Below are 20,909 nucleotides of genomic sequence, written 5' to 3'. Positions count from 1 at the left end.
TTCTCCTCCTCATCTCCCTGTTTGGGCACAGACGCAGGGTCTGACATCTCTGAATCTAATTCCTCTCCATCACTGAAGAAACGTGTATCTAGTAACCCTCTGATCACCAACAGAAACATGAATCAGGAATAGACCCACGGGAAAAGGACCTTCAACTACTAAACCAAACGAGGTGACCACACAGGGGAATCGGAAGACACCATGTCCGACCCAACTCCTTTACCACCTCCAGACATCAGCCCTGTTCAGTCTTTTGAACTAGGGGCATCAAATGAACAAAAAGTAAAAGATAAAAGGCAAGAAAGTGTGAGTAAGGAAACATATGAAGATGTTGAGGATTTAAAAATTAATTTGGGGCTGGTGCCATGGTGCAGCAGGTTAAAGGTCTGGCCTGAAGCACCGCCATCCCATAAGGGTGCCAGTTTTAGTCCCAGCTGCTCCTCTCCCAATCCAGCTCTCTGCTATGGCCTGGGAAAGCAGTGGAAGATGGCCCAAGTCCTTGGGCCCCTACACCCGTGTGGGAGACCTGGAAGAAGCTCCTGGCTTTGGATCGGCACAGATCTGGCTGTTGCAGCCATCTGGGGAGTGAACCAGCTGAGGGAAGACCTCTCTCTCTCTCTGTCTACCTCTCTCTGTAACTCTGTCTTTCAAATAAATAAGATAAAAAATTAATTCAAAGTGTTTGGAAACTGCCATAAAAAGGCAAAGACAAACATGAGCCTAACCTTGCCTCAAAGTTTTCAGTGTCAGATTCCAATGTAGACCCCAAACACAAACAGAACTTACGTGACACAACACACCTGAATCATCTTTTGAAAGCTGTTCTGCAATGAGATAAAAAGGGATCACAAAGATACACCGTGATCAGCCTGTGTAGCGCCTAGGAAAAACCACCCCTTCTCAAGGGCAGTGAGACAGGCTGAACACCAGGACACAGAAGTACAATTCCCAGATCCGCTGGCCACCCCCCTGAACTGCACCACGGCGCTCTCAACAGATGGACGGAACTGCAAAGGGCGGGAAGACAAAGTCCGGCTTTACTGAAAAGGCTTGAAGCTGTGAAGCCTGCAGCTGGTATGAAACGCTCATCGCAACATGAGTCACCTCCACCCATCTCCATCCTCAGGATGATGGCCAGCACTGCAAGAAGATTGGCAAGGCCTCTCGGCCAGCACAGCCCAGCGGGAGGAGCTCCCAGCACTCCCGGTACAACCAGTGCTCTCGGTTCCCAGACGGAGCGACTTGTGTTGGAGAAACCCAGCGGCCTGTTGCTGAGACCTAAACCCTCTAACTTCCGTACAGCTTGGTTGTAAACCCTTTATTTCACTTTAAACACTGTTTATATTTTTACTGAAGTGCCATTCTACATTACTGTAATTCTCTGTATTGACATCTATAGTACTGCTTTAAGCAATTAGAAATACACAATAATATGTTCCAATTTATTGCTACTCAGTGCAAAATCACTGTCAAAAAGACAATTTAATGGGCAGTGTTTTTTTTAATGAGATGTATTTATATGAGATGTTCATGTATTTATAGAGAAATGACGTGCGTGAGTCTTTTCTCAGGACAGAAGTTATCTCAGTTGTCACCTGAGAAAATGGTGATGACTCAGTGCACTGCAGGTTGCACCCAGGATGTTCACCGCAGAGTTCTCATTTTAGGCTGTTTTCATTCCTTCAATGCTTTACCCGTGAGCTTTGATCCTAAACTTGACTGAATTCGGTTTGATTCAGAATCATGTGGCATGACTCATAACTTGATTGTATGATGGCCACACTTTGTTACTCGAAACATATCGTGAAGTCAGTTTGCATTAGCGAGCTGGTTTAGACCGGAGGAGCAGGTGGAGGGCAGCTTGCACTGGGATGGACCCTGTGATTTGCCAGTGATGTTCACACTCCGTGTCAGGGCAGAGTTAGACCTTACAGTTACGTTAACCACTCCAAACCACTTCAAACTGCGTATCAGACAAGTCAACTTAGACGCTGAAGTCTGGTAAAGAGCTCCCAATGGCTCTGAGGAGAGAGGGGGGCTTTAGGACCACCGTCCACTGCCTTTCCAGTAGTTCAACCACAGGCCGGACCAGGTTCACCAGCACAGGGATGCTGAATCACCGAAGCAGCACCATCAGCTTAAAGCACCAAGAAGCAGATTCTGAGTTGTGCTGGAGCAGAGTTTCAACTGATACCAGTCAGCACCAGCACGCTGTCCCGGGACTTAGCACTGCATTGAGAGAGGGGACTCAGCAAAACAGAAACGCTTCAGAAACTCCACCAAGTGCTCACAAGGGCTGGAAAAGAAAACTAAAATATAAGTGATGATGGCAATAACCCACACATTTGTTAGGACTACTGCTTTAACTACGAGCTAAGTTTCTTGTTTTGTTTTAGTTTGGTTTATGAATTTAAAGGCTGAGAAATCTTGATGAAATTGGTAATGACAGATAGGGTGTAATTATATTTTCTAGCAATCTATAGTCTCCTATTTCCTATAGCCAAGTATGATGTTTCATAGTTATCACTGCTTTTCATTACTGGTCTTTTCAGTGTAATATCCTAAGAATGTACTGGAAAGAGTTCATATTAAATGACAAATCTTTCTTTGTTAAATGTGAATTTTTATAGCCACAATAAGGAGGTTTGTTTTTATTTTTCACTGCTCGAGCTCTGTAGCATGTCTGTTGAACTTCTCTTAACACGTTTAGCAGTACACCAAATTATATTTTACTAAATACCAATTCATATTTCTTGGCCTTAGTTTGTTTTCATAGATTTTGTTTATTATAGAACACAGGAACAGCGTGGTTAGAAATTCTCACTGGAACCCGTCCTGGCTGTGAGGTTTTACTGCTGTGCACTTAGGCTATAACATGATCTGACGTTATCTGATGCTTTGCTCCTAGTCAACAAGTTTTCTGCCACCTGCTTTCTATGAAACTTCAGCTACACTGAACCAAGGTTTCCTTTTGTTTGCGTAACTCACTGCACCTTCAGGGTTTGTAGAACATATCCTTGAGATAACGAATTTAAAACTCACCATCTAGACACTGGCCTGTGAATTAGTCAATATTTGAAAAAAAATGTTTTTAAAAACTTGACAAAAATAGGTATATAAAACCTTTATGTTCATAATGGCATTTGTTTCCAAGTATATTTTATATGGTCTTGCCACCAAGTGTGCAGATGCAACACATATACTTTTGTAGATAAAGTAGTACTTTGATTTTAGACATTAATTCCTTTCATTTTTACTACTTCAAAAGAGGAAGTTCAAGTATTACTGATGGCAAGGATACAATTTAAAGTGCAAGTTGATATTGCTATGGTTACAGGTACAAATGTATTAGAAACAGGAGTTCAAAACTGTGATATTCTTTGATATAAGTCAGTGTGGTTTGAAGTTGAAGTTCAAGGTGCATTTTTGATGAAAGAGTCATAAGTATATTACTCTCTTCATTTTCAACAACATAAAAAAAGATGGAGAATCTAGCCCTATTTAATATTTTGTTACCTTTTATTTAATGTATATACTTTGAAGATTTCTACCTACACCTAGAAAGTCTACTAATCTGAGGTCTGGCAATGAAGTAAGATTCTTACAGAGGCTTTTCCTCTATGTCAAATGTTAGACTAAATTTGCCTCCTTTTTAATAAGATTTTGTGAAAGATTTAATAATTAAAATGATTTCTTCAAGGGCAGCTTTATCTCATCCTGCTTCAGTTTCCATTAAAAGCTGCTTTCCTAAGTAGTAGTAGAAAAGTCCCCTGATTCTGAGAAAGAAAGGGACATCCAAGTACAGGAAGCACACAGAACTCCTTATAGACATGACAAGAAAAGAACGTCAGCACGACACATTGTAGTTAAATTTTCAACAGTAAAAGATACAGAAAAGATTCTAAAATCTGCATGAGAGAAACCCCAGATTACATTCAGAGGTTCTCCAACTGGGCTCACAGCTGACTTCTCAGCAGAAACCCTATAGGCTAGAAGATAATGGGGAGACATAGTCCAAGCCTCAAAAGAAAAAAAAGCCTGTCAACCCAGACCTGTACCCTGCAAAGCTCTCATTTATGAACGAAGGTGAAATAAAGACCTTCCATAACAAACAAGCTGAAAGAATTTGTCTCCACTCGTCTGGCCTTACATACTTACGGATGTGCTATACAAAGAAACACAGAAAGATAAAGAACATGAAGACAAAAAGTCTCCCAGTAAAAATATGACGTAAATTCAAAGCAAATAATAGGAATGTTTAAGGGAAAATGGCAGGGCCAAGTTAATAGTAACCATGTCCTGAATTCTCCAACTAAAAGATACAGACTGGCTGAATGGATAAAAAAAAAAAAAAAAAAAAAAAAAAGTCCGTCTTTTTGCTGTCCACCAGAAACATACCTCACTAAAAAATACACACAAAGACCAAATCTGTGGATGGAAAAAATATTCCATGCTAATGGTAAGCAAAAATGAGCAGATGTAGCCATGCTAATAGCAGACAAAACAAACTTTGAGCCAAAAACTGTGAAAAGAGACAAGGAAGGGCATTATGAAATTATTAAGGGATTGATTCAACAGGAAGATGTGACTATAATGAATTTATATGCACCCAATGCCAGGGCACCTGGCTATTTAAAACAAATGTTAACAGATCTAAAGGGAGACATAGACTTCAATACAATAGTATCGGGGACTTCAATACCCCAGTTTCATCAATGGACAGATCAACTAGACAGAAAATCAACAAAGAAACAGAGTTAATCTACACTAGGGACCTAATGGACCTAACGGATATCCTCAGAACTTTCCAATCCACAGTTGAAGAACACACACTGTTTTCACTAGTGCATGGAACTTTCTCTACGACAGAGCATATGCTGAGCCGTTAAACAAGTATCAGTAGATTAAAACAACTGAAGTCATACCATGCATCTTCTCTGATCACCATGGAATGAAGCTGGAAGTCAACAACTCAGGAATCCCCAGGGCATAGCAAACACATGGAGACTGAACAACATGCCCCTAAGTGAGCACTGAGTCACAGAAGAAATCAAAAGGGAAAACAAACATTTCCTGGAAACGAATGAAGACAACAACACAACGTATCAAAACTTACAGGATACAGGAAAAGCAGTGTTAAGAGGGAAGTTTATACCAACTGGTGCCTATATCAAGAAATTGGAAAGGCATCAAATAAATGATCTATCAATCCATCTCAATGACCTAGAACAGCAACAAGAAACCAATCCCAAATTAGTTGGAGGAAAGAGATAATTAAAATTAGAGAAGAAATAAACAAAATTGAAATAAAAATACAAAATATCAATGAAATGAATAGCTGGTTTTCTGAAAAAAAAATAAACAAAATCGATACATCATTGGACCAACTAACCAAAAAAAAAAAAAAAAAAGGCAGGGGTGGTGATGGTAAGACACAAATCAGTGTAAGTAGAGACGAAAAAGGAGATTTAACAATAGATAACACAGAAACAAAAAGAATCCTAAGGAATTACTACAAACAGCTATATGACAACAGATTGGAAAATCTAGGAGAAATAGATACATTCCTGGACACATCCAATCTACCAAAATTGAGTCATAAAGGCATAGAAAGCCTAGACAAATCAATAAGCAACAAGGAGATTTTGAAGCAGAAATAGACTCTACAAACCAAGCAAAGCCCAGGACCTGATGGCTTCACTGTGGAACTCTACCAGACTTAACTAGCTAATCCTAATTCTTCTCAAGCTAATGAAAACAACTGAAATGGAAGGAACCCTCCCAAACCACTTCTAAGAGGCCAGCATCACCTGAAACCAAAACCAACGAAAGATAAAAGGTACAACAAAGAAGCTCAACTACAGAGCAACATCCCTGATGAACACAGATGGAAAAGACAAAATAGCGTGCGGATCGAATCCAACAGCACATCAGAAAGATCATTCACCCAGACTTATCCCTGGTATGCAGGGATGGCTCAGCAGATGAAAATCAATCAGAGTGATACATCACATTAACAATTTGAATAATAAAAACCATATGATTATCTCAATAATGTAGAGAAAGCATGTGATAAAACAGAACATCCTTTCATGATAAAAACCCTAAGTAAATTAGGTATAGAAGGAACATTCTCCAACATGTTCAAGGCATTTTATGACAAAGCTACAGCCAGCATCCTATTGAACAGGGAAATGCTGGAAGCCATCCCACTAAGATCTAGAACTAGAGAAGGATAACCACTCTCACCATTGCTGTTCAATGTAAGCAATGAAGTTTTAGAACCATTAGGCAAGAAAAAGAAATCAAAGGGATACAAATTGGAGAGGGGGAATTCAAATGATCTCTGCTTACAGATTACATGATTCTATACATAGGGGAATTAAAAGACTCCACTAAGAGTCTCTTAGAACTCAAACAAGAGTTTTGTAAAGTTGCAGGACATAACATTAACACACGGGGCCAGCACAGTGGGTTAAGCCTCCACCTATGGCACCAGCATGCAAAATGGGCACTGCCTCACGTGCTGGCTGCTTCTTTCTGCTCCAGCTGTCTGGTGTGCCTGGGAAAGCAGTGGAAGGTGGCCCAAGTGCTCGGGCCGCTGCACCCCTGCGTGGGAGACTGGGAAGAGGCTCCTGGCTCCTGGCTTCCCTCTGGCTCAGTTCTGACTGTTGAGGCCATTTGGGGACTGAACCAGCAAACGGAAGACCTGTCTCACTAACTCTCCCTATCTTTCTGTAAATCTACCTTTCAAGTAAATGAATAAAATCTTAAAAGAAAATTAACACACAAAAAACAGTAGCCTTTGTGTGCACAGACAATGCCATGGCTCAGAGGAAACTCCTTAGATCAGCTCTGTTCACAATACCTGCAAAAATGTAAATAATTTGTAATAAATTCAACCAAGGAGATGAAAGATTCCTACCATGAAATTTACAAAACATTAAGGAAAGAGATAGAAGATGACACAAAAATATGGAAAAAATCTTTCATGTTCATGGATTGGAAGAATTAATATTGTCAAAATACTCATACTGCCAAAAGCAATTTACAGATTCAATGCAATTCCAAGGACATTCTTCTCCAATGTAGAAAAAACATTCATAAATTCATATGGGAACACAAGAGACCCCAAATAACTAAAGCTATCAAACAACTGAAACAAAGCCAGAGGCACCACAATACCAGATTTCAAGACTCACTACAGGGCAGTTGTAATCAAAACAGTCTGGTACTGGCCTAAAAATAGACATGTAGATCAATGGAATATAAAGGAAAATCCAGAAATCAATCCACATACCTGTAACCAATTAATCTTGGACAAGAAGCTAACATCAATCCCTGGAAGAAGGACACCTGGTGTTGGGAAAACTGGATTCTGCATGCAGAAGTATGAAACAAGATTCCTACCTTACACCTTGTACAAGCAAAATGAATCAATGATCTAAATCTAGGACCTCACACTGTCAAACTGATAGAGGAGTACACTGGGGAACCTGTGCCAGACACTGGCATAGGCAAAGTCATCTTCAAAATATCCCAGAAGCACAGGGAATCAAAACAAAGTAGACAAATGGGATTACATCAAGCCTAGAAGCATTTGCACTGCAAAAGAAACGCTCAGCAAAGTGAGAAGGCAACCACCGGAATAGGAGAAAATACTTGCAAACACGCATGTGCTGAAGGATTAATATCCAGAACCTATAGAAAGCGCAAGGAACTCAACAACAACAAAACAAACAGTCCAGTTAAGAAATGTGAGAAGGACGTGAACAGGCATTTTTAAAAGAGGAAATTCAGACAACAGACACATAAAAAAAATGTTTAGGATCCCTAGCTATCAGAGAAACACAAATCAATACCACAACAAGGTTTTACCTCACCCCAGTTAGAAGGGACTTCATACAGAAATCAACAAAGAACAAATGCTGGCCAGGATGTGGGGAAAAAAGAACCATTATCCAGTGTTGGTGGGAATGTAAACTAGTACAGCCATTGTGGAAGACAGTATGGAGTTTCCTCAGGAAACTGAAAACAGATCTACCGTATGACCCAGCCATCCCACTCTTGGAAATTTATCCAAACAAAATGAAATAAGCAAATAAGAGAATTATCTGCACCCCATATATATTGCTGCTTAATTCACAATAACTAAGCTATTGAAAAAACCCCTATTTCCATCAACTGATAAATACATAATGAAAATACAGTGTATACACACTATGGAATACTACTCAGCCATAAAAAGAACGAAATGTTGTCTTTTGCAACAAAATGGATGCAACTGGGAACCATTATACTTAGTGACAATGAGAAGGAAAACCTTTCTCTGTCTCACTCTGTCAAATTAAATTTAGTCAAATCAAATTAAATTAAATTAAAAAAAATAGCCGGTACATGTCTCCATTGCACAGTACACTGGTTAGCCTTCCATGTTGGCCCTAATGAATGCTCTGTGCTAAGGACTTGGCCTGAGGCTGGCTGCAGGCGCTGTCCCCCCAGCTGCACCCCTTGGCCATGGTCATCTTGGTGAGCCGAGCAGTGTGCATTTCTGTACTTGCCTGCCCATGTGGCTTGGCCTGGTGCACGCTGTGGCTGCCGATAGAAGTTGGAACAACCATAGATGTCGTTTGGAAGCTCTGGTGTCAGGATGAAAACCAAGTACAATTTCATAATTTGTGGCTTCGGCGGCATGGAATTTGATTTATTTAAAATAAACTCCTCTTGCTTACAAGTATTGTATTTGATTTCCTTAATGGCTCACATTTATGTAATTGTGGTCTTTGACTTCAAGTCTCTGCCACATTCCAGACAGAAAGGACAAACCACTTGAATTACTATGTTGAGTCTTGAGGGGTTTTTCAACATACAGTAGCTTTACAGCTTCTAAAATCTGTAACACATTACTGCTATCAAGTAGCATTTGAGTCCTTATGTGGCATCCAGTAAACAGGTATTTTGATTTTCACGTATCTGCTGACTGCTAAACATGAACAAACTGCGCATCTCTTGAGTCATTTCCCCCATCAGAAGAAATATAAGTGAGACTTGAGACCACGTGTCTTCCGGATTTGCCTGATGTTTTGTTACCTAAACGTCCCTCACTGATGATTTCCTCCAGGAAGGATTCCTGCTCCCGGCCGACACACACTAGGACACTTCTATTCAGTCTGACACGGTGCACACAGCTTTGATTGACAGAGAGCAGCTCCACTCAGTGCCCAGCTCTGGAACTTACTACCCAAGCTATGACCGCTAGGCTAGCGCCGACGACTCCACAATGCGCAGCATTTTCTCCGCGCGGGGTCACTGTTGTGTACATGAACTGCTAATGCACAGTGAACACCTCAGGACCAGGACGTCACCCCAACCCTGTTTGCAGCTGTGCTGAGCAACGTGAAGCCCGGTCTACTGAACCGTGGATAATCAGATGAGCGCCGGCTGGTCCTGACCCTTGGGGATTCCGGAGTGCACGGCAGAGCGACAGCACATGGGTGGGACCCGGGGCAGGGGGCTGAGGACCCTCTGTGACCTGCAGGGGAGCCCCTGTCGTTGGTTTTTGTCTTACTCTCTCTAGTGCATGATCCCTCCGGCTCTCAGAGGTGGGGGGCGAGGAAGGGGCTTCCGCTGGCCCAGGAAGGATTCCCCCCGGCAAACAGTGTCTTGCCATCAGGGGAATATTCAAGGCCCCACAACGTCAGAAGGGAGCTGGGGTCCTCCCCCTCGGCTGGCTCACACATGGGCTTAATTTCTCCCAGCTCTGACAAGGGTCTCGGCCTCAGGGAAGGCAGTGGGGTCAGGAGGGTGGCCCCTGCTGCCTAGCCGTGTGTCCACAGGCAGTGGATGCGTGAGGACGTTGGGTTAAAAGAACAAAACCAGTTCTGGGCTGAACAAGTGGAAAGGAAGATGGGAAAAGAGGAAATCCAGGTCCCCACTCAGGGAAGTACGCGGGGCACAGACACGGCCCCACTATGAAGCTTATGGGCGGCACGGCCAAGCCACTGAGGGTACAGCGCTCAGTTCCCATGGTCTCGGGTCTGTGTGACCTCCCTGTTGGTGGAGGGAGACTTCGCAGGGTCATGGGAAAATGGAATTTTAAAATCTGCTGATTTTGGTGCACATGCACGGGTCTTCCTGATACTCATTTTCCATCCGATTCCGCCTGTGTGACTGCGTCTGCAAAGGTCCGGGGCCAGAAGACCTAGGTAGCGCATCCTCAGTTCTCACACCCTAGCCACAGGAGGTGTGGTTTTATTCCCATTTCAGCAGGAGGAGTGAGGTTTGAATAGAGGAAAGGACTGGCTCCAGATGACCCGGCTGGGGATGAACCGGGCTTGGGGCTGCCCCCAGGTGAGGGCAGCTTAGCAGTGGCTCTGTTCAGCTCCTGAGGACTGGAACAAGCACCCTGGTCAAGGAGAGGAGTGGGGCCATGTTTATGAGTAACCATGGAGACCCACCCAGCACAGGGCTACATGAATCTGGCAGCCTTTCGGATCCTGTTGGCTGTGGAGGACGGCTGAGCAGAGTTCTCCATTTTACAATTTCAACCACCCACAAGCATTTCATCTGAAAAGGCACAGCACGGTGGTGTTTTAGAACTGCGGTTCTGCAGCCAGTCCTCGCAGCTGAGAATTCTGGGTCTTCTCCTGCTTGTGTTACTCTGTGCCGCAGACAGTGAGAGAGAGAGAGAGAGAGAGAGAGAGACAGAGAGACAGAGAGACAGAGAGAAAGATCTTTCATCTGCTGCTTCACTCCCCACATAACCACAATGGCTGGAGCTGGGCAGATCTGAAGCCAGGAGCCAGGAGCCAGGAGCCAGGAGCTTCTTCCAGGTCTCCCACACAGGTGCAGGGCCCCAGGACTTGGGCCATTCTCTACTGCCTTCCAAGGCTATAGCAGAGAGCCTGATCGGAAGAGCAGCAACCAGGACTAGAACCGGCGCCCATATGGGCTGCGGTCGCTGCAGGTGGAGGATTAACCAACTGAGCCACAACAATGGCCCTTCCCCTAGGTTTTTATCTTATTCTTCATCCTGTCTAAACGTCTCAAATGAGAAATTATGAAAGAGAGCTGAAGCGTGAAACTCACAAACCGTAAGGTAGGAAAGGTTTCTTGCCTGGAAACGGACATCAAGTTGCAGAGACTGTTCCGAGAGCTCTCCTGTCGCCACGCATCTTCTGAAGTTGTTTCCAGATGCTGAGCAGAGCCCCACATCGCGTGGGGTGCTGCGTGGGAAGGGCGGGCAGGGGTGCCAGGCACACACGGGGGTCTGTCCTTTGGACGATATCTCCAGTTTATGCTCATCACCTCCTACTGCTCACTAAGAATTACAGAATGGGGGAAATGTTGTGGCCCAGCAGGAAAAGCCACTGCCTGCAGCACCTCCGTCCTGTTTAGGTGCTGGTTTGAGTCCCAGATGCTCCACCCCTGGTCCAGCTCCCTGCTAAAGCACCTGGGAAAGCAGCAGAGGACGGCCAAGGTGCCTGGGCCCCTGCACCCACGTGGAAAACCAGGAAGAAGCTCCTGGCTTCTGGCTTAGGCCTAGCCCTGCCCTGACCACTGCAACCATTTATGGAGTGAAACAACAGATGGAAGATACGTCTGTCTGTCAATCTCTTCCTCTTTCTCTGTGACTCTGCCTTTCCAATAAATCCTAAAACCAAGAATTACAGAATTGCTAAGAGAATAGATATTTCACATCCTTAGGGTAAGAAAAGGTAAGTGTGAGGTGATGAAGGATGTTAATTAATTGGATTAAATCTTGCACAATGTATACATAAATTAAAACATCACTTTGTGCCCCACAAATACACAGAATTACAATTTGTCAATTAAGAGTAAATATGTATCATAAAGTCACACAGTTAAAGATAATTAAACAACAACTCTTTTTACTTGGACTTGCTTCTAACAGTTTTCCTAGGGAAAAAATGCCCACACGGTTTTAAATTTTATTTAATTTTTTTGAAAGGAAGAGAGACAGACGTAGAGAGATCAGCCATCCACTGGTTCACTCCCCAAATGCCCAAGCATCCAGGGCTGGGCCAGGTCTGCTAAGAACCATGAACCCAGCAGTGACCTAATAAACCCCAAGTGTGGCAAATGTTCACCCCAGTTGTCAATTTCAGATCAACTTTAAATCAAAATTATTGCAAACAATAACGTCCTGAATTTGACAAAGTGATAAAATAAATTTTCATCCTAGTTGATTTTATGAGTTTCTAGAATAGAAGGGAAAAAACAGAAAATAAAATGGATATTAACTTAAAGGTACAGAAAATTTTTTACATTTGATGGGGTTCTGTTATGGGATTTCTAATTTATTACAGGGTTTATGTACTGGCTGTTTATTTTATTTTGGGTGATTTTACTCCTAAAGCCTCTCTTTGAGATAGCAAAAATACTAAGCTATACAGAGAAGAAAGAATCGTAAGAGTTACTGCCCGTTCTGTCAGTAGCTAGTTACATCACTTTGGGCAAAAGAGAATTATCCAGGCTCAAGACATGGATGTGGATTTTCCTTCTGTAGAATGACAGGGTCCAATATTCTAGGTCTTGGGGTCCTGCTATGGCGAGGAGTGTGATTGTAAGCAAACCATAATATACTTTAGATTATCAAGCACTGAGCCATATCATTTGCAAACGTATTTGTTATATTTCCTCTCATGTGCGATAATCAAAGTTGATGTTTGTTTATAAATATACATTATGAGTTTGATCACGTAAGTGAGAGTGGCTTGGGTGGGCTTTTCAGTAAGTGGAACCCACTGATCTCGCCGCTCCTCGTTTGGCAGCTCTGTACCCACACTTGGCACCCACGCCAAGCCAAACAGGTTTTTTCTTTTTTGGGCGGAGCTACGTGGTTCGCTGGCAGCATGGCCTGCAGTGTGTCTGCTCCTGGCGGCTGCCTCTGGCCCCGCCCTGTCGCGCCCAGTTGCCAGGATGCATTTCCTCTCTGAGAACTTGTAGTAGACAGATGACCGAGGACTTGCTGGACAAGGCAGGCCCGATTTCCAAAGGCCTCCTGGCCAGTTTGTGGGCCAACAAACACAGGCTCGAGAACCCAATGTTTACACTATTTTTGGGGTACGTAAGACTGCATTTATGAGGACTTTGAAAACTGACTTACCTTCTGTAGATATAAACGCTAGCATTTTCACAACAGCATGAGATGTGAGGCAAAATGAACTCTATGTGAATACTGTTGCCACGCACTTGGATGTGTGACCTCTGAGAGAGGTACTTAAACCCTCCAAAGTCCATTCCTTATCTGTAACAAGGGGGCCGTAACACTTACATGCTAAGGTCTTTTTGACAATTGAGTGGAAAAAAATTGGTCAAAAACGCGTAGTAGGGTGGGAGCAGAGACGCCAAAGCAAGATGGCGGCGTGAGTGCTGGGCGCCTGCAGAGCAGCCTCGGCCGCAGGCCTCCTCCAGCAGGCCGCCCCTTGTAGCCCCTAGCCAGGCTCCGGAGATGGACATCTTCCAGTAACAGACCTCCAGAAGACAGCTGGTTAACACTCTTGTTTGTCTGCAAAGTTGATCCAAGAAAAGTGCTCACTCCTGGCCAAAAAGCAAGAGCGGCCTTTACAATTTCGGTTTCACAATGCTAAACCAGAAGGCCTAGATGCATACAGTGAAGGTGGTCCACAGGTACTGCCAAGACTCACGAAGACAGCCACTGCCCTCGTGCTTTGGTGGGGACGTGGAACACGTGGTACGAAGAGCAAGATGAAGCTGTCCACCTCTGCAGGTGTGACGGAGGCTCCCCAGCGCTCACAGAGGCCATGACTAAGCTCCGAGACGATCAGGAACTCCTGAGCTTCCGCAAGGCAAGAAGTGACGTGCTGCCGTCCAGGAGGAATCAGCTGCTGTTGGAACTGCGTTTCGGGAATGAGCCGGTCCCGCGGTCAGGACCCACGGGAAGAATCGGTGTACTACACAGTCCCACGGATTCAGGAAATGGAACCCAGAATCGTGGTCCCACTGAAGACCTCACCCCTGCAGTAAAGCTAGAGAATCTGTATGAGCCACGCATTCACCTGGCAAGTACTTGGCGTAAGATAATTGCAATGACACACTGATGTCAGCTGCTACCTGCAGCTCCTGAGACCTCTTTTCTTTGAAACTGACAGGACGGCAAGAAAGGAAACGGCCACAGCTGGGCTGCCTGTTAGCAGGGCTCTGCAGCTCCTCGAAACCCCAGGGCTGGCCAGATGTCCATGATCACACTTTGCCACTTCTCCCACCCTCCAGGAACACAGGGTCCAGACTGAAATTTTATCATCTCTAAATAAGACCCAGCCATGAAAAAGTATTAGCCATTTCTTTATTTTTTTATTTATTTTTTTATTTTTGACAGGCAGAGTGGACAGTGAGAGAGAGACAGAGAGAAAGGTCTTCCTTTGCCGTTGGTTCACCCTCCAATGGCTGCCGCGGCCGGCGCACTGCGCTGATCCGAAGGCAGGAGCCAGGTGCTTCTCCTGGTCTCCCATGGGGTGCAGGGCCCAAGCACCTGGGCCATCCTCCACTGCACTCCCTGGCCACAGCAGAGAGCTGGCCTGGAAGAGGGGCAACCGGGACAGAATCCAGTGCCCCGACCGGGACTAGAACCCGGTGTGCTGGCGCCGCTAGGCGGAGGATTAGCCTAGTGAGCCGCGGCGCCGGCAGCCATTTCTTTATAAAAAGCAAACCTGTTTTATAATTACAGATTTTTAGAAAATTTCTTGTATCAGGAAGAAATGCAAATCTGTCGAGTCTCTCCAGTGGTTTTTATGAAACTCAGACCAAGAACAAATTCTGAGTGTACCCAGTACCTGAAAATGTTCTGATTCCCTCTCATTTTTAATTAGCATAGTACAAAAAGCCGTGTCAGGACGAAGCTGGCAGTGGTGGGCAAGGGGTATTTCATCAGGAATTCAGTGTGTTGTGATCCCTGTTGAGCAGCAAAATGTGGCCTGTATATGCATGTGGGGAGCAACTCGGACTAGACTGTTACTGGAATTAAGACTTATTCTATGCATCTGCTCTCCCACAATATGGCGCTGGGAGAGAAGAAAACAGCTTCTACACAGCTGCCTCCAGTTCAGCCAATAAACAGCAGGACCTGCTCCTGATTGGAGGAGAGTAGCATACTCGGCGTGTGGGCAGCCGAGTTGGGATTGGCAGAGGAGGACTATAAAGGAGGAGAGAGACGGCATGCACCAGGAACATCTAAGGGGAACATCTAAGGGGAACACCTGTGCAGCCCCCGAGAGAGCCGGCCAGCGGTGTGCCGCTCCCCTGCGGAAGTGGGGAATGTGGCAGGGGGAACCGCCCTTCCACGGAGGTGGAAGGGATGGTAGCCAACCCGGGAAGAACCAGCAGCAAACCCGGGGAGGGCCGAGCAGACGAAAGAACAGCGCAGGGTCCTGTGTCGTTCCTCCACGAAGAGGGGGAGCGACACATGCATATTGTATGCGACTTTGAAATGAACCCTTTGGACGGCACACATTTTTTATTTGTAAAATTGTTCTATAACAAAACAAGTCACACTAGGAAAAGAGGTTTTATTTCTTGACCTCAGATATTCTCTGGTTACTATTTTAATAAATTCACAGCAGATTCTTCCAAAATCACGTAGGAAGGGTGGTGCATGTTGGGACTGAAATCGGCCCAGTGCTGCCTTCTCTGTCTGGCTCTCTTTGATTTTCTTTTCTGACAGTGTGCCAGTGTCGTGGCTGGAATCATGGGCAAGTTCTGTCGAAATGAAAAATTATGTCTGCCCACAAATTAAAGAATTTATGTGTAAAATAAAAGTGTGAATAAATCTCATATTAAATGTCAAACTTTTACATGTGAATGGTTTCTTTAAGAACATATAAAAGTCAATAAAGATTAATTTTCAAAAAAAATGCATAGTAAAAACCATCCATTAACTGTGATTCTGAAATACGAACTTTAATGTGTTCACTTCTAAAAGGTATCATGTTATGGGTATTTGGTGGAGACATGCCGAGTCTGGGTTGAGACAGGAGAGACCAGGGCCATGGTCTCCGGTCCTCCTCCGGAGAACACACAACATGCAGAGAATGGATCTCAAGGATGTGTTTTATGCCCAACTGCTAACAAAATCCTTGGGGTCGGTGCCATGGCTCACTTGGTTAATCCTCCGCCTGTGGGGCCGGCATCCCATGTGGGCGCCAGTTCAAATCCCAGCTGCTCCTCTTCCCGTCCAGCTCTCTGCTGTGGCCCGGGGAAGGCAGTGGAGGATGGCCCAAGTGCTTGGGCCTCTGCACCTGCATGAGAGACCAGGAGGAAGCTCCTGGCTCCTGACTTCAGACTGGCGCAGTGCCAGCCAAGGCGGACATTTCGGGAGTGAACCAATGGAAGGAAGACATTTCTCTCTCTCTCACTGTATCTGTCAAATAAAAAAAAGTCTAACACAATCCGTAACCAATAGCATTCTCATCGTTTATTCGTGATTAATTTGACAAGCAGAGCCAGCTTGGTAATACTTGTAACTGGGCTTGGAAGCAGCAGTCGGACAGAACACTGTGACTGTGGTAGCCATGACTTCTCAGAACCCGTGGAACTGCTGTCAGCACGGCTCCTCTCAAGCCCCATGCAGGTCAGAGAGACTGAGACGCCAGCTGCCAACTGCATCTGGCCGGCCTCAGAAAGGCAATGACTCAGGTATTCCTTCTGTCTTGCTTTCTCTCAGTTTTTGAGACAAAGAAGCAAGAAGGAGAGCCAGGAACATCCCTGTGCCCCAAGCCAAAGCTGAGGCTCCTCCCGCTGCCAGGGCTGAGGGACCTGCGGAGACACAGCTAAGCCTTCTGGGCAGTTTCCGGGAGACACCTGTTCACGGCAGGTCCGGATCACCCAGGGGTGAAGGAGGACTGTCCGCTGCCCTTCTCCCTCCACCCCCACTGCTCCCTGTGTCCTGGGGGGAGACTGGATGATGCCCTGGGGTACTGAGAAAAAAGACGAGGAGTGAAACTAACTGGTCCTGGGAGCCACGTTCCCTGCCAGGTACAAGTGCCTCTAAACGAAAGGAGCCCTCACAGAGGGAAGCAGGTATGAGCGCCTGCAAGGAGTTTGTGGAAAACGGAATTCAAAGATAAATTTCATTGAGTGCAAGAGATTTTGAAATCTGTGCGTAGGTAAGTTTTTCACAATACACATTTCCATGAGCTTTGTGAATATCCGCCATGCATCTTCCCATGAAACCCACGGAGTCCTCAGCCCTTCATGAGTGTGCACACGTGACCTCAGCTCCGGTGTGGCACCTACGCTCACGGCCATGGGGCCGCACAACACTCGCTCCCAGGTGAGACAACGGAGCTGCGAGGACCCGGCCCCCATCCTGAGGCCGGCTGCACACGGCTGACCCCTCAGACACGCTCTGTTTTTTACGGGCCTCCCTGAATGGCAGGAGTTGGAGTTTGTAGGAGCGCGTGTGCATGTCTACGAACAGTAACAATATGGGAGGAGGAAGAATCTCCAGGCCGAGGGAGGACGGGTACCTGCCCAGCTTACAACAGGAGGCGTGAAGAGCGGAGCACTGTGAAGACAGCACAGAACAGCTGTCGGTGCTCCGAGCCCCAAAGCAGACGCTACGCGCAGTCCCACGTGGCTTCCTGGCGGGTCCCTAACCAGCAGCTGCCGTGCCTGTGGCCAGTCTACCCGAGATGATGCCTGCTCTACGTGTCTGATCTTATCCCAGTGCAAATAAAGCTAAATTTATAGTTAAACCTGCATTTTTGTAAAATAAAATTTTCATCTAACCAAAACCTTGTAAAACTGAAATACACAGTGAGTAATAAGGATGGATGAAAAAGACATTTTTAAAAGATTGTCTCAGTCATGCCTGTTTTCTGGGGGTTTGACCCTAACGTGTCTTCAGGAAATATGTGCTCAGTGCAAGGTTTTTGTTATTGTCATCACTTAACAAGTGCCTACTCCGCCCAGGACACTCTGCAACACGTGACTTCACATAACTCTCTCAACGCACTGCTGGAGTCTGTTCTGTTATCTTCACCTACAGATGAGGAACTAATACCTTACTCACATTTGCCCACGGAGCGGAAGGCCCAACCGAGTGCTGAGCTCAGACCTAAGCCTCAGCCCAGGGCTTTCTGCCGCACCGCCCAGCTACCTGGCGACCATCTCTGCACCACGCACAGCACCCCCCGAGCCCACCTTCCTCGTTGTATGGCGTTCAGAGTGCAAATCAGCACAGAACTGGACACTGTGACAGACGCAGTCGCTAAGAATCCAAGTCTCTTCCTGATGTCAAGGGGCACTCAGAGAAACTGCTGGGGTAAAACTGGGGCCAGAAGTCTCCGTGGGTCTCTCGGGCTCATGGCTGACTTTGGAGCAATGACCAATGAGTGATTCACCGATTTGGAGGTCGCACGTGGGTATTTAGGATTTTCTTCCTTCCATGATTCAGATCCCAGGGTCTGTTAGGCCCTGGAGACTGAGCCGCAGGATCCAGGGTCCTCAGCCATCACCCGGGATGCGCTGCTGCCTCTCTGTTTTCCCACGTGCACAGAAGCTCCCAGAAGCAGCAGCCCAAATCCACTGAGTCCCTGCAGCTCTTCAGAGGATCAAGACCGGCGGAAGCTTCTGGTGGCAGGTGCACAGGAGAAATGGTGCCGCAGCTGTTTTGGCAGCCGTCTGAAAGTGCACGCAGCCCTGGGTGCACCTGCACCCTGGCCACTCTGAGGAACTGCTCAGAGAGGGTGCTTGTCCAGTTTCTCATCAGACCACACCAGACAGCTCCAAGGCCTTTGCACTGTATCTGCGCAGAATTTCCTTGCTTCTGCTTAAATATTCTTCAGAATTCCTGCTCTGTTCAAAGGGCTCCTTCTTAAGCCACAGTCCCATGGGCAAGACACTCAAGTTTTAAGCCCCTTTCAAAAGTTCTGAGGTTAATAAATAGGTGAGCGTTCATCACTTCTGCAAGGAGTTTATAAAACGTGCAGGGAAGTGCTGTGTTGTAACCATCGAGAACTCTGGGATTTTCTTTAAAAACTGTCCTGCTTCTATGGAACACATTGGACGCACACACAGAATGGGAATGGGAATTGTCCTTAGAACATCAGCTTGTCTACCAGTTGTGCCACTTTTAGCCACTCCACTGTCATTTCTCAAAATTTTTAGCTGATGCATAAAAAGTGCATGTATTTATGTTTATGATGTTTCCATATGTGTATACATAGGTAATGTACTAATCAGAGTAAACATATTTCTCTCTCGAAGCAGTTAACATTGTTTATGTTGAGAACACCTAAGACCATTTCTTCTTTTCGTTTTTGAAACTAAATAACTATGGCACATTATCAGTAGCTATAGTCATAACACAGTGGAAGAGGGCACCAGAAATTCTTTTTTCACATATACCTTAGCATCCTGTCCCCTTGCACGCCCTCCCCTCACTGTCCCTCTCCCTGGTGACCACCAGCCCACTCTCAGTGCTGTGACAGCAGCCTTTTTAGACATGGCCATGGGTGAGGCCATGCGATGCCTGTCTCTGTGCCTGGCTTCTGTCGCTTACGCCAAGAACCCCCAGCCCCATCTCTGATTTCACAATACAGGATTCCTTCATCTTTCTGGCTGAATCGTATTCCACTGTAGACGCACGCCTCCCGTTCTTCATTCATCAGCCGATGGAAGCTCGGGTTCTTTGCATTTCCTGGGTTCTGTGGATATACACATGGGGACGCAGATGCCTCTTCCACAGACTGATTTCATTCCCCTGGGTACGCCCAGAAGTGGGACTCTTAGTCAGAAGGTAGTTTTATTTCTAACTTTTTTTTTTGAGAAACCTCCATACCGTTGGCCAGATTGGCTGTACCCATTACATTCGCAGACGTGGCATGTGATCCTTTTCAGCCCATTCTCACCAGCACCTGCTATATTTTGTTGTTTCATAGAAGCTGATCCACCTGGTGATCTTGTGGTTTTCATTTGCATTTCCCTGATGATTAAGGATGTTGTGGACTTTTTCATGTACCTGTCGGTCCCTTGTATGTCTTCTTTTGGGAAATGCCGACTTAGATCAATTGCCCATTGTTGGATTTTTTTTCTTTGTGACGGACTTGCTGGAATTCCCTCTATAGTTTAAGTTATTACCATGCTGTAAGATGTAGAGTTTGCAAATATCTTCTTGCATTTTGTTTGCTGTATCTTCACTTTGCTGATTGTCTCCTTTAATGAAATCCCATTTGTCTATGTTTGTTTTTATTTCCTACGCTTTTGGGGACTGACTGAAACATCTCTGCCCATTTCAATGTCCCACAGGATCTCCCTGTGCTTCCTTCAGGGAGCTGTGCAGTCTCAGCTCTCACACTTAGGCACTTAACTCACGCCGAGTTGATGGTTCTTCTTCCATAGCAGGATCTCAGCCTCTTTGCTCAACACCAGCAGGCTGCAGGCCAGGCTCTCATTTTGTTCCACTGGTCTGTGTCTGTTTTCATGCCAATACCGTGCTGTTTCATCACTGTAGGTTTGTATTATAGTTTGAAATCGAGTTGTGTATTGGTTCCTTCCTGTTCTTTTTGCTCAAGATTGCTTTGGCCTTCTGAGGTCTTTTCCTCCCTCCTTCCCTCCCTTCCTTCTTTTTTTGTGGTTTCATACAATTTTCAGATTGTGTTTCTAGAATGTCACTAGGATTTTGACAGGGACTGACCGAATCTGCACTTTGCTGTGGGCTCAGAGGCTCAGTCTGCAGTTGCTGACTGTGGGGCCCCGTCAGGTCTGGACCAGGTTCCAAGTCTGCAGTGGGCGTAACTCCCTCCCCCTTCCCAAGGAGAGGCGTCCTCCTCCACGCGGTGCTCACGGGGTGGGGACGACTCGGGCCGTTCCTTCCTTCCTTGTCACTACACTGAAGCAGACACGGTGCTGTGTTAGCTGGCCCCCGG

At 45.6% G+C, this 20,909-nt stretch overlaps 1 protein-coding gene and 1 pseudogene across 4 annotated transcripts in view; one reads left to right on the top strand and one right to left on the bottom strand.

Moving 5' to 3' along the window:
- CNTN1 (contactin 1) overlaps positions 1-20,909 on the bottom strand; it is a 384,862-nt gene that overhangs the window by 5,212 nt on the left and 358,741 nt on the right. The window lies entirely within an intron of this gene.
- LOC103348948 (protein NipSnap homolog 2 pseudogene) lies at positions 13,381-14,364 on the top strand (annotated as a pseudogene).

The sequence above is a fragment of the Oryctolagus cuniculus genome, chromosome 9, assembly GCF_051225735.1.
Source record: "Oryctolagus cuniculus isolate XC-2025 breed Fujian yellow rabbit chromosome 9, ASM5122573v1, whole genome shotgun sequence".
Taxonomy (NCBI): domain Eukaryota; kingdom Metazoa; phylum Chordata; class Mammalia; order Lagomorpha; family Leporidae; genus Oryctolagus; species Oryctolagus cuniculus.
This window is presented reverse-complemented; position numbering and strand designations above follow the sequence as displayed.